The sequence below is a fragment of the Rhincodon typus genome, chromosome 12 (assembly GCF_021869965.1).
Source record: "Rhincodon typus isolate 14 chromosome 12, sRhiTyp1.1, whole genome shotgun sequence".
Taxonomy (NCBI): Eukaryota; Metazoa; Chordata; class Chondrichthyes; order Orectolobiformes; family Rhincodontidae; genus Rhincodon; species Rhincodon typus.
The window spans coordinates 12,875,220-12,890,314 of NC_063343.1; the positions used below are offsets into that span (position 1 = coordinate 12,875,220).

The 15,095-nt window shown below is 42.2% G+C and overlaps 1 protein-coding gene across 3 annotated transcripts in view; it reads right to left on the reverse strand.

Annotated features, from left to right (window-relative positions):
- Window positions 1-6: 6 nt before the first annotated feature.
- LOC109915133 (F-box/WD repeat-containing protein 11) overlaps window positions 7-15,095 on the reverse strand; it is a 169,937-nt gene continuing 154,848 nt past the window's right edge. For all 3 annotated transcript variants that reach the window (XM_048604049.1, XM_020514736.2, XM_048604047.1), the window contains exon 13: window positions 7-1,217. The gene's annotated coding sequence lies outside the window, so the exon portion shown is untranslated. The remainder of the gene's footprint in view (window positions 1,218-15,095) is intronic.

Genomic DNA, 15,095 nt, shown 5'->3' on the forward strand with positions numbered 1-15,095 from the left:
AGAGAGCGAGACAGAGCGAGAAAGAGAGAGCGAGGCAGAAAAAGAGAGAGCACAAGAGCGCGAGAAACAAGTACAACTGGTTATTACATAATTTTGAATTCAAAATTGATTTGTTGACTCACAAATTAAAATTTCAACAGGGCCATCATGCTCTTTTTAAAAAAAAAGGGGAAATCTTTGAAAGAAGCAGGGTACTAATGTTAATGAACGGGGAATAAAATGCATTTTCCTTTAAATCACAGTAGCGGCATTGGTTCAGAAAGGGGCAGGGGTACGGCAACCTATGCATAAATACATGCTTTTCACAGTTAGTGCAATATAGCCCTCCGTTAGTTCAAGAACATTTGCGAAAAGGAAACAAAAATCCCATGAGAAGGTTCAAATAGGTTACTATACAATCAACACACAATGTTATGTACAACTAGCTACATTCGACACAGCTCGAATTGCATGTAATCTGTGTATAGAAGCAGCTAACACTATTTACTGTTAGTAATATATATATAATATATATTATATATATATATATACGTGTGTGTGTGTGTGTGTGTGTGTGTGTGTAAAAAAAGAAACCCCCTTTTCAAAAAGCTTATACTTTAGGAATTCATTTGATGCACTGTTTCCTTGTCAAGAATGTGCATCCATTTGTAATCTGAATGAGACACAGAAAGGCAACCAAATGAGAAGCCTCTTCCCGAATTCCGACAAAACGATGCTTCTTAATACATATCGAAGCTTTGAGAAATTCAGCTCGTTGTCCTACAACAATATGGCACCAAAACAAAGTAACAAACATTCCAACAAATGATTTCTTCATCCCCTTTCCTCGGGGCAAAAGTGCAAAGCGATATTGAACGAGCCAAATCCTCCTTCTCAAAGGTGTGGCAGCATTGTCCATTTAGAAGAATCCATTTCTGAAACACTTAGCTTTGGGAACCAGAGACTGTCCAGAGTATTGCAGATGGCCAGGCTCCTTAAATGCAAGTTCTGCTGTAAATCTCATTTCAGAGTCTTCTGAGGAAAGGAAATACAGGAAGAAGGGGGAAAAGAGTAAAGAGAGACAGAGAGAGGGGAAGGCATGATGTACTATACTGATAGCTTGCTGGCTTCGATCTGTCCACGTCCACAGAAACCAGGTCACCACAACTAAAAATGGCTCTTTGAGCATAGTCATCTTCAGGCTCTATGCAGCCACTATCCAGTAGTAATTCCAGCCCCTATGAGTAAAACAAAAGTGCACAACATAAGAATTTGGTTTGATTAGCTATCTCATCTCTTGCATCTTACTTTCCTTCCTTTGCAAAGCATAAAATCAAATTTGGCATTCTAGTACAACATTGAACGAATGCAGCACCATCAGAGGTGCCGTCTTTCAGCTGAGACAATAAATAGACATCCTGGCACCCTTTTAGGGTAAGTAAAGGATCTCCTAGCAATATTGTGCAGTCCAGCAACTGAGTTCTCCTAATGCCCTGGTCTTTCAATTAGTCGATGATGTAAACAAATTATCTGGTTATTTTCACATTGCCATTTGTCAGAGCTTGATGTGAACAAACTGGCTGTTGTCTTTGCTACATTACAACAGTGACTATACTTAAAGTCATTTATTGGTTGTGAACTTTTTATGATGCCTTGAAGCTGTGAAAGGCCTTGTATAAAATGCAAATCTTTTATCTTAACACAATAACATGAGTAGGCCATCTGATCCTATGAGCTTACTCTGCCATTTATCATCATCAGGGCTGCTCAACTCCACATTCCCACCCACCCACCTCCAATGAGCTTTCACCCTTTTTCTTTGCCAAGTATACATCCACATTTGCCTTCAAAACATTCAAGGAATCTGCTTTCACCACTTTTTCAGCATGAGTTCCAAAAGCTTATAACCCTTAGTGAAAATGTTTTGCCTTATCTCTGTCTTAAATACACAACTCCTTATTTTGAAATAGTTACCCTTAATTACCTTCTCCAAACGGCTTCTAACAAATTTACATCCTTCCTTAAATGAGGCTGACACTGCACACAGCTTTTCAGACGGTCTCACTGGAGCCCTGTATAACCAAAGCATAACCTCCCTACTTTGGTATTCAATGAGTCTCGCAATAAAAGATAACATTCTATTAGTTTTCCCAGTTACTTGTTAATCACCGTCTGTAACCAAACCAGTACATTTAAAGGACAGTTAGCAGTGGATTAATGAGGTATTCAAGCCAAAAGTACTGCATAGTATATCTGGGACATAGCATTTGCAAGGTAGTGCTTGCGATGTTGTGCAAGTGAGCATTCTTGCATATCTCTGTCTGGGCCCACACAGATACACTGTGCATAAGAGATGGCACAAGCCATGGGTTCTGTTTGTATAGTCAGAGAAAAGTGATGGATGAGATGCACAAGAGCATGGTGGTACAAGTCTCAAACATCTCCATTCTTCCCGAGACCGATTCTCTTCACTGCTTTCTCTGGTCCCCAGCCTTCCTACAAGATAACTATATCCCAATGTCAGTAACAGGAATACCAGCACTAAATCCAATGGAATTCCTAAAAATGAGACCCTGCACAGTTTTGCTGTACATATGGTTGGTAGGATTTGTTCACTTATGATAACATTAACAGATACACACACAATAAGTTGTGGTATCAGCCCAGTGTCACTTGGTAGCATCCTCAGCAACATTTATGGATCATCCCTAATTGCCCAAGTCAGAGGGTTCAAATTGCACTAAAATTGAACCTGCTCTTGGTTGAGTTTCCAGTTTGGAATCAGGGAACTTTGTACCAAGATGATCAAGTTAAAGATATTTGGGCTGAGCAGTGGGGAGCCATTTCCTGCGGGAGGACCTCCTATGGACTAGAGTGCTCTGGGTAAATTTTGTAGAATCAGGGAACAAAGAGAAAACCCTTGCCCCTAAAATCCAAATGACTAGAACAGATCATGTGCTCCTCAACACATTCAGCTTCATTAGACAGTAAATGTGCACAGTGTCAGGATATAATTCTGCAGACAACTGGTTGCTTCCTGATTAACAACGTTTGCCTTAAATACACATTCCAAATAATTAGAGAGTGGACAAAGTAGAATCCCTGCACTCTTTGGCTTACAGTGGAATGACTTAATTATACTGATGTTATATGAGACTATATCAGCACAAAGCTTCATTCTGTATAAAGCTGAAACCACTTTTACCTCAATACACCACTTAACATTTTCCATAGACGCTCTTACCCTAGTCCCCAACACTGCAACTTATTTGGTTTCTTCTCTAATCTCCCCTCACACCCAGCCAGAGACTTGACTCTTGTTCTTTTTGCCTTCCTGATCTTTCTGTGAGAGATTGTCATTGCCTGCCCTTCAGGATTTATTCAGTTATGGTAACATTAACAGGTGCATACACAATAAGATGAGGTATCAGCTCTGAGATATCAGTACTGCTCGCATCCCCTTTTTAGAATCATAGAATCCTTACAATGCATTAAGGGGCCATTTAGCCCATCAAGTCCACAGTGACCCTCCGAACAGCATCCCAGCCAGACCAAGAACACCCCATCACCTCAACCTATCCCCATAAGCCTACACTTACCCCGGCTAACCCACCTAACCGGACATCCCTGAACACTACAGGGCAATTTAGCATGGCCAATCCATCTAACCTTCACATATTTGGGCTGTGGGAGGAAACCGGAGCACCCGGAGGAAACCTACACAGACACAGGGAGAAGGTGCAAACTCCACACAGTCGGCTAAAGCTGGAGTCCGACCTGGCTCTTACCATCACTCCCACCCTCTCCTCAAAACTCTCATCCTTAACCCCACTGACCTTTATGCCTATTTCCAGCCTGACCTTCCTATCCAAAGTTGTTGAATTTGCTGCTGCCTCTCAAATCTGATTCATATTTGAATCCATCAGGTTTCCACTTTTTTCTGCAATGGAATGTCCCTCAATTTCACCCAATATAGATGCAGTAAACTTTTTCTTGACCTTCTCAACTAGTCCACAGCTTCCTTATCGAGTGCCTCTCCACTACCACCCAGCTGGGAGGGAGTGCACTTGCCTGGTGGTAGCAAGAGTATCACTCCCAATAGATGCACTTCTTGCTCCTTGTCTTGCTACCTTAGGTGTCCCAGAGGTCTTTCCTCTGACCCCACCTATTTCTCAGCTACATGCTCCCCCTTGACAACATCATCTGAAAACCTAACGTCAGGCTGAACATTTGCACTAACGACATGACTCTACCGCACCACAATCTCTCTCAATCCCCAACTAAAGCAAAACTTATCCAACATCTAGTATCGGATGATCAGAAATCCCCACCAGCCAAATACTGGGAAGACTAAAACTATTATCTTTGGTCAGGGCACAAACTCGGTCGGAGACTATATCAGACATTTACGATCATTGTTATATTCGACTGCAATTTCTTTCCTACTTCAACTTAGCTCATACTGAAACTCTCAACTATGTCTGTTACCTCTATTCTCAACTATTATAATGTACTCCTGGCCACTCTTCCATCTTGCATAAACTTGGACTTATCCAAAACTCCTTCCTAACCATTTCTATTTTAAATTGCTTCCTCTTTTACCACTGTGATTTCAGCTGCCTAGTTCCCAAGCTTTCTTACCCAAATCTCTCTCCCTCTCACCCTATCCTCAATTAAAATGCATCTTAAACCATCCCTCTTTTCCTGACCTGTCATAAAATTCTCTTCAATAACACTCCAATAAAGTGTTGTAGGATGCGTAACAATGTTAAAAGTGCCATATCAATGTACGCTGTTGTCGATACAGCAATTCAGCTGTAATGTGTTTGGGGCTTGCAGACTAAAAGCAGGAGAGAGGAGAAAGCTGTGACGTAAACATTATTTAGAAGGTAAATTACCTAGCTTTCACCATTTAAACTCAGGATGATACCCATACAAACTGCTCAACAATAACCACCAGAAACAAAGTTTTAGCAAACAAACTTTGAAAAGTTAGTTTGATGATGTGGGTGTCATTGGCTAAGATTGCATTTACTGATAATCCGTAATTGCACTTGAGAAGGTGGTGGTGAACCCGTTCAACCCTCAATGCAGGATGTTTCAGTTGGGGGAATCCACGATTTTGATCCAGTGACAATGAAAGAACAGTGATATATTTCCAACACAGGCTGGCGAAGGGCTTGAAAGGGAACTTGGTGATGATGGTAACATTCATCTGCTGTCCTTCTATCTAGGACAGGTCGTAGGTTTGGAAAATGTTGTCAAAAGAGTCTTGCTGAGTTACTGCAGTGCACCTTTTAGATGGTAACACGGCTGCTACAAAGCATCAGTGGTGTGGGGAGTGAATGTTTAAGGTGGTGCACGTGGTACCGATCAAACCGGCTGCTTTGTCCTCAATTGTTTGGAGTTTCTTGAGTGCTGTTGGACCCACCCCCATCCAAGCAAATGGGTAGTATTCAATTACACTACTGAGTTATGCATTGTACATAGTGGTCAGGCTTTGGGGAGCAACTTATCTGTTGCAAAATTCCGAATTTCTGTCCTCTTGTAGCCACAGCATTTATATGGCTGAGGTCAGTATACTTTTTTTTCCCTCCTCTCTCTCTCTCTTTCCCCATTCCCACCAGATGCTGCAAATGGTGGTTTCAGTGATGGTAATTCTATTGAATGTCAAAGAGAAATGGTTGTGTTCTTTCTTTTTGGTGATAACTACTGCTTGCCCACTTTAATGGCAAGAAACATTTGCACCACACATCAACCCAAGCCTGAATGCTCCTAGGGTCTTAATGCATTTTGAATATTGATGGCGAGGTGTCAGTGAGTGTTGGACTGGAGTGGACAAGGTCAGAAATCACATGACACCAGGTTATAGCCCAAGAGGTTTATTTGAGAACACAAGCTTTGAGTCTTACTCCTTCCTTAGGTGTTAGTGAGAGGGGTAGTATCAGGCACAGAATTGAAAAGTAAAAGATCAAGGGTCACACCATTGATGAGGATGTACTAAACAATCCTAAGATACTGTTAAATTTTTAATCAGTTAGAAGGTTTTAAGTGACTAATATGTATATGTAAATCCTCGAATTCCTTTCAAATCCTGGTCCTAAGAAAACTAAATGTTTTATCAGTGTAAAGAGGAGGTGATATTTTACATCAGAAAATGCTTAGGTGTGAGGCCTTGTTTAGAATCGGTTTGCGTTTTGGTTTGGAGTCAAACTGGTTTTGTTTCTAAAGTGGGAATTTATAAAATACCACATCGGCTGTCGATAAATGGAGAATGGAGCGAGCGCGCAAGGTGGGGGGGTGGGGGGCGAACAGAGCGAGAGCAAGAGCGCACGCGCGCGGGGGGAGGGGAACAGAACAAGAGAGCATGCGCGAGTGATACAGTGAGAGCGCATATATGAAAAGAGTGTTTACCTGAGTGTGTGTGTTTGTGTATGTATGCCCGTGTGCGAGCATGTGTGGAGTGTATAGTCTGGTGGGGGCACCTGTAATGCGACATGAACCCAAGATCCCAGTTGAGGCTATCGCCATGGATACCAAACTTAGCTATCAGCCTCTGCATTGTTGTGTCTCTCAAAGTTCGCCTTGGAGGACGTTTAACTGAAGATTCGAGGGCGAACGTCCTTGAACGCTGAAGTGTTCCCCCACTGGGAGAGAACATTCCTGTCTGGCAATTGTTACGCAGTGTCCATTCATCTGTTGTTGCACTGTCTGCATGGTCTCGCCAATGTACAATGCTTCAGGGCATCCTTGCCTGCAGCGTAGGAGATAGACAATGTTGGCTGAGTCACATGAGTATCTGTCATGCATGTGTGATGATAGTGTCCATGTCAAAGATCTGACATGTCTTGCAGAGGTTGCCATGACAGGGTTGTAAAGTGTTGTGATCAATGTTATCTTGAAGGCTGGGTAGTTTGCTGCGAACAATGGTCTAAGGTTTGGCGGCTGTTTGAAGGCAAGAAGTGGAGGCATGGTGAAGATCTTGGCACGGTGCTCATCATCATTGATAATGTGTCGAAGGCTGCGAAGCACATGGCGCGTTTTCTCTGCTCCCGGGAAGTACTGGACAATGATAGGATACCTATCGGGAGTATCCCGTATCTGTTTTTTGAGGAGGTCATTGCGTTTTTTTTGCTGTGGCACGTTGAAAGGAGTTGAGCATTGTATCCTGTTCCTGGGGGTGTCCCTCAACACCTTCAGGTGCCTGTCTTGTTCCCCTTCATCCAAGCAGATCAGGTGTAGGCACAGGGCTTGTCTGTAGGGAATGGCTGTTTTAATATGTTTAGGGTGGAAGCTACAGAAATGCAGCATCGTGAGGTTATCCATGGGCTTCTGGTAGTGAGGTAATGAGGTATCCACCCTGGATGGAGATGTGTGTGTCCAAGAACGAGACTGATTCTGAAGAGTAGTCCATGGTAAGTATGATGGTGGGATGGTGGGATGGAACTTGTTAATATTGCTATGTAGTTGTCTCAGTGATTCCACACCAAGAGTCCAAAGGAAGAAAATGTCAATGTATTTAGTGTATAGCATTGGTCCGAAGTTCTGTGCAGCAAAGTCTTGTTCAAACCTGGGTGTGAAAATGTTGGCCTATTGGGGTGTAAATCTGGTTCCCATGGCTGTTCAGTGTATCTGGATGAAGAACTGGTTATCAAAGGTGAAGACGTTGTGGTCAAGGATGAAGCGGATGAGTTGTTGGATGGTGTCTGGAAATTGCCAGTTGGTGGTATTGAGCACCAAGGCTTTTGCAGCAATGCCGTCAACGCGGGAGATATTAATACTCAAACACACACACACAGGGTGAATTTGTATTTGCAGACACATTCTATTTTGTTCAAAAAGTACACAATTTATATACAGTCAGTCAATGTGACGTTTTATGAATTCCTTCTGCAGAAATAAAACCAGTCTGACTCCAAACCAAAACACAAAGAGTCTGAATAAGGCCTCACATCTGACATGCATTGTCTGACCTAAAATGTCACCTCTTCTTTACACTGATAAAACATTTAGTTTTCTCAGAACTGTGGCTCCAAGGAATTTGGGGATTTACACATAACATATTAATCTAGTAAAGCCTTATAACTGATTAAGGATTTAACAGCATCTTAGGTTTGTTTTGTACACTGTCACTGGTGTGACCCTTTTATCTTTTAATTATAAATTCTGTACCTGATACTACCTCTCTCACGAACACCTGAAGGAGTAAGACTCCGAAAGTTTGTGCTTTCAACTCAACCTGTTGGACTATAACCTGGTGTCGTGTGATTTCTGATCTTGAATATTGTGCAATCAGTAATCTGACATTATGGAGGGAAAGTCATTGATGAAGCAGCTGAAAATGGTTGGGCCTAGAACACTGCCCCGACGAACTCCTCGGAAATATCCTAGAGATGACTGACCTCCAACAATGACAACCATCCTCTTAAGTGCCAGCAATGACTCCAACCAGTGGGAGAGTTTGCCCACTTGATTCCAGTTTTGCTAGGAGTTCTTGATGCCATACTTAGTCAAATAGGGCCTTGATATCAAGGGCTGTCACTCTTACCTCCCCTTTGAAATTCAGCTCTTTTGTCCATGTTTGAACCAAAGCTGTAATAAAAAAAGAGGAGCTGAGTGACCCTGGTGGAACACAAACTGGCACGTCAGTGCACAGATGCTGCTTGATAGCACTGTTGATGACGCCTTCCATCACTTTACTGATGATCGAGAGGAGACTGGTGGGGTGGTAACTGGCTGCGTTAGATCTATCCTGCTATTTTGGTCCAAATCTTTTGAGCTTATTTATACAAAAACAACGCACCAGAAATTAATACTGAAAAGAAAAGCTGCAAATGTACACTTTGTGATGAATTAAATCTATTAAGCAAAACAGTTTGAGTCAGAGTTATTCAGAGTCTCACGCACAACATTGTGCTCCCAGCTGTTTCAAATAGTCACTATTAATGCATGAAGCTCATAAATGAGGAGTTCTCTTTGCAAGAGCAGAGATTTGTTTTCCCAGGTCTCCTAATACATCAGGAATGCCACTTACCAATACGCTGGCTTCCCAATTGATGACTGATAGAGGCCTTTTACCAGTTTGAGTTTGGCCCCGACCGGATGAGGAATAGTCCAACTGGGACCATTGAAACGGAGGCACATGATACTTGTCTGAGAATATCAAACTGCTCTCAAGGTTTTCTTTTAAAAAATTCATTGCAGAACTCACAGACTGAACAAAGAGCCTTTCTGTGAGCTGACAAATGAAACCCTGTGTAGTTTTATACCTTCACCATTCTCAAATACAGCTGCCACCAACACTGACACCCCTCATTCACAGTACTGGAAGCTGCACACAATACAAAACCACAAAATGTTACATCCTCTCCTCCAGGTGTGTCTCTTCATAAATCCATGGTTTGAGAACTCCTTATTAGCTCAGCTGGCAAGTGTCTGACCTAGTAATGACCTGCGGAGAGTTAAAAAGACCCAGGCCCTTTTGTAGGACAACAGCCAGGATAGCAGTGGGGATGCCTGTTTGCTCACACCAGGAACATTTGGGAAAATGTGGAGTTCAACCAAACGTTCCAAACATTCAGGAACTGCTATGGAGATAGACGGATAGGGTATCTCAATATCGTAAAACTTCCAATCAACTGCTGAACTGTGCGCATCTAGAAGGTCAGCCATAAATAAAAACTGAAAGAACTGCGGATGCTGTGAATCAGGAACAAAAACAAAGTTGCTGTAAAAGCTCAGCCAGTCTGGCAGCATCTATGAAGGGAAAAAACAGAGTTAACGTTTCAGGTCTGGCAACCCTTGCTCAGAAACGAACACAGTAGTTCAGTTCTGAGGAAGAGTCATCAGACCCAAAACGTTGCCTGTTTTTTCCTTCACAGATGCTGCCAGACCTGCTGAGCTTTTCCAACAACTTTGTTTCTGGTCAGCCATAAACTTTAGCCCAACAACAGAAAGGGTTATATTAATTACATAACAAAAGTGCCACCACCATCCTGGTCATACCATACCAATAAACGCTTTCATACCTCTATCCTGAGCAACATTTCAGTGTTAGCATTCTCATTTCTGAGGCAAAGTTAATAGGCTTAAAGCCCACTTGAAACTTCAGTGCACAATCTTGGCTGACAATCCAATGCAGCACTGAAGGAATGCTGCACTGTCACCGGTGCAGTCTTTCAGTGGAGATTATGAACAGAGGCCCATTCTGCACCCTTGGAGATGAGAAAGATCTGAGTGCATTTTTTGAAGAGGTTTCCCCTTTGGCCAAAATCATGCAAAGAAATGTTCCTGTCATTATCTTAATGCTGCTTAGGGGAGCTTGCAATTTGCCAAACTGATTTCCATATTTCCTAGATTATAAAAGTGACTACAGTTCCAAAGTACTCCATTTGCTCAAATGTACCTTCATCAATTGCTGAAACACATGCTTTTATGTGGTGCTTTCCATGACTTCAGCACATCCTAGAGCACATTTAAACCAGTTAAATACTTCTGAACGACAGTCATTGTTTTAATGCAAGAAACAAAGCAGCTAACCTGTGAACATCAAGATCCAAAAAACAGACTGCAGTTATTCTGACAAAGCTATTTTAGTGGACATTGGCTGAAGGACAAATGTCAGGCAGAACAGTGGGAAAAACTTGCCCTTTCATCCTTCCAGTTGTGTCATTGGTATCTCTTCTTCGCAGCTGAGAAGCCAGATGGAGCCTTGGTTTATTACCTCTTTTAAACACAGCATTTCCTGACAGTGTGGCATTCCCTCAGCACTGTGCTGGAGTGTCATCTTAGATCACGTGTTCAAGTCTCCAAAGGGAACTTGAACCCACAATGCTCTGCCTCAGAGGGGAAGGGCTACCACTAACCCACATTTGGCAGTAAACGTAAAGATATGGTAAAATAAAGATGTAAGCTGTTTCTTTGCTAGCTTTCAACTATACAGTTCAGATGTCATTTTTAAACTGGCAATTTTGGAAATGATCTAATAGTCTGAACACAGATTTCGCTGCTATTTTCTGAAGCAAACCTGTGTAAGTTCAGCTTTGGTTAACTGCCCTTGTCTCAAAAATTATGGAAGAGCCAACAACACTCATTAATATGGTTCCAAGTGCAACTTTTAAGAGGGCTTTGCAAAAATCATGAAATCAGACAGAAATCATCCCAAGTAGAATTAACAAGTCTGTGGTAACACCACAGACACAGCATGTACTATCTGCACACTGTTCGCAGACAAACCCAACCCTTGCCTTCCCCACTTACGAATGCAACTGATAAGGCTTGTGCCATAATGGCCAGACTGGCATTAGATCAGCTTTGAAGATGATGTGATGGAAAATGGACTCATTTATTGCTGGCTATGCAATTCTACACTAAAAGATCAAAGTTAAGATGCAAGGTGGGATAAGAACTACATTTTTGTAGGCCTGTGATAAAATAATGCAGTTTACTATTATTTTTATTGGCCATGCTCAATTCTTTGAACTTATTTTTGGCTGGTAATTAATTGGGCAAGAATCCATTCCAAAAGTCTGCACTCAAAAAGGAAAGAAAATACTGTCCCAGTGTTTCAGCACAGACTTCAGAATAAATTGAAATTGATAAGAGACCAGATGAGTAACGTCTTCATCCCTGAAAATGGAGGTACCCTCTAAAGCACCGCAGTAATGGACTGAATCTGTACTGTGCTCCCAGGGACAATCTCACTGCAAAGAACAATCTCATTTTAAACAGCACTGTGCTGTTCTCTTGAACACAACAGAAGATTTCATGCTGAGATCATTTAGACCACACTCACAATAAAAGGACACTCACTCGCAAGCAATGGTAAAGAGGATGGTATGCCTCAAGTCAACAGTGAGAGTGGTTTATCTTTCTTCATTTTTGCACTCGCCACAAGCAAAAGATGGCTCAAAGACAGAATTTATGCAACTCAAATCTTTGTGAAGGATTCAAAAGTAACACTTCTCATAGACACGTATGGTAGTTTTGAAAATGCAGCCAGATGAAACCTCTCCCCCCTCTTCAACTTTGTTGAAGGTGAATCTTATGGATAGGACCATTACTTCAAAAATGATATTCTATCAATAACCTGGGGAGCCTGTCTTTGGAGCTAGGTTTACCAATAACAAGAGAACAAAAAGGGGCTCTGCTTAGGTTGTGACAGAAACTGCTAAAATCACCTTCCCAGAAAGAGACAGGATGAGCTTGAAATTGGGACATAAATTGACTATCCTGCTTGATGCTTAGGTTTAATGTGTCAGGCACATTCATAAGCTGTGGACATCAGTTTCCAACTTCTCCCATAAGCACCGGACAGAAAACCAAAGTTCCAAGTGCAGACAAATGTCCTGAAGACCATTAAATACATCAAGTCATTGCCTCAGATCTTGAGCTGTGGCTTATTATAAAGCAATGAGAGAACAAGGAAAACAGTAGTCAGGAAAAGTAATTTAAAAAGTAGTGAAAATGTAGTAATTGCTTGCAATGCAGGGCATCTCTCAACCCTTACAATGGATGGAGGTTCCACAACCAACTGCTGTTATCAGTCTTCTTCTCTGGGTAGTGAAAACTCAAGGTGTGTAAAATTTACTGGAGGGTACTGCCTTGTCAGATATCTTTACAAAAGAACATCCAGAAAATTTTGCATTAGGCTTCAGGTTAGATTTCTCTATTGCCAAGATCCTTGAGCTGGAAGAATATGATGAGACTGGATCATCACGTAAGCCACCTCTCCAGATTACATGTGCACGAAGGGGATTCTATAATGCTGGCTGCATCAAAAGATACAACCATGAACCAACATAAAATGAAGAAATACCAGAAGAGAACACATTGCATTGGCATCCACAACCATGGAGAGTTAAACTTTGACCTAAACAGTGACTCCGTGGAAGTCAGCTGGAGATATGTTTACATGGCTGTTGGCTATGACTTGAGTGAATTGAAGCAACGTAGCCAACTTGAACTTTTCTCTTTGTCAAGTCTAGTGAAGAATTTGACTACTGGGGAGATACCAAAACATTTTGGGGCTACAAAATAGAAGAGAGAATTTCTATCGACCTCTTCCAGACCTATAACCCTTCAAGGTCCTTGTATTTATCCAACATGGGCATTCTGTACTTTCACTTTGGGAAGTCTTGGCTTCAGCTGCCTAGGCACTAAGCTCTGGTATTGCTACCCTAAACCTCTTCTTCCTCCTTAAAGATGCTCCTTAAAACCTAGCTCTTGAACTCACATTTTCAGAACAAATCTGCCTCAACATCTCCTTGTGTGGCTTAATGTCCAATTTTGCTTTGGTAACACTCTGGTGAAGCACCTTGGGGAAGTTTACCATGTTTTTGGCATTATAAAAGTGGAAGTTATCATGTCACTGCAAAAGACAGATGAGCAACTGAAACCACAACAGGCAAGTGGTGTGAATGATCCCACCTCTTAAGACCAATGGGAACATGCAGTCTGTCCGAAATGTTTCTGCAAAATATGTTGTTGTTTGGAATGAAGACCAAGCTGCTTGCGGGTTAAGTCTGTTACCATTAGAAATGGGTTCAGAAGGTTGAAATTGATACAACACGACACTGCACTTGGAGAAACAAAGGCACTAACCTTCATTTGGTGTAGGTTTTGAAGCTCGAGAATGTTTTGCTATTCATTTTACCCACAAAATGACAGCAGGGGACAAACGTTCAAATGAAACTGTAATGTTCCCAAACAGTGGCAATGATAACAAAAACAAAGTTGCTGGAAAAGCTCAGCAGGTCTGGCAGCATCTGTGGAGGAGAAAACAGAGTTGACGTTTCGGGTCCGGTGACCCTTCCTCAGAACTGATAGTGGCTGGGAAAACGTCAGTTTATATGCAGAAAATAGGGAGGTGGGCGGGGTAGGGAGTAAACGATAGGATAGAGCCCAAAGAGAGAGAAAGACAGTTGGACAGACAAAGGAGTTGCTAATGATCAGGCTGGGAGGGTGAATAGTTGTTAATGGGGACTGTTAGTGACTAACAACAGGGGGTATGTAGTGGCAGGCTATGTGGTAACAAGGCCTGGTGTGTGGGGTGGGGGGCTGGGACATGGGAGAGTTTAGGGCCTAAAATTATTGAACTCAATATTGAGTCCAGAGGGCTGTAGGGTCCCCAAGCGGAAAATGAGGTGTTGTTCCTCCAGCTTGCATTGGGATTCACTGGAACACTGCAGCAAGCCAGAGACAGATGTTGGCCAGGAAGCACGGTGGTGCATTGAAGTGGCAGGCAACAGGTAGTTCAGGGTCTTTTTTGCAAGCAGAATATAGATGTTCTGCGAAGCAGTCGCCAAGTCTACGCTTCGTTTCCCCAATGTAGAGGAGACCACATTGTGAGCAGCGAATGCAGTAGACTAGGTTCTTGGAAGAGCAGGTGAAATGTTGCTTCACCTGGAAGGTATGTTTGGGCCCTTGGATTCTGGGGAGGGAGGAGGTAAATGCACAGGTGTTGCACCTTCGCTGGTTACAGGGGAAGGTGCCGTAGGCAATGATAATTTGGTACTTCAATATCAGGATCCTTCCATGACCCACTGCAAAGTTGGAAGGACTCATACTGATGGCATCAGAGCTGCTTAAAAGATCGAAGGGAACAGTCAGATACTGAAGAACAGTTTGTCCTTTTCAATTCCTTTTCTGTCCTTTTTCATGGTTTGCAGAATGTTGAATCAGCTTTGTCTATTCCCAGTGTGCAGGATGTCAAGAATGAATAAAAGTAATTTTTTTCATCAAAAGGCACAATATGTTCTTGTACAGCCCTATGTCTACTGTGTGCTGTTTTCATTGGAGGCTCCACAAAATAAGAGTGATGATTTTGAACATTTACTGTACAGACAATTTCAATGAGCAAAGCACTTCAATAAAGACAGCAGACATATTCCCCATTGAATGGCGTTCACTATGCATCAAACATCCGGCTACAGGCACGTAACTTCATTTGCTTTCCTTGACAGAGAGAAAAGTTCAACTTTCTCATCTACCAAAACTAATCACAACCAATGGCCCTTCTATTTAGTCAGTGCAGTGTTCAAAACTACAAGAATGTTGGGCATCAAATGAGCTAATGAACTTCATTAATTTCTGATCAATTACATGTCCTGGAGTTC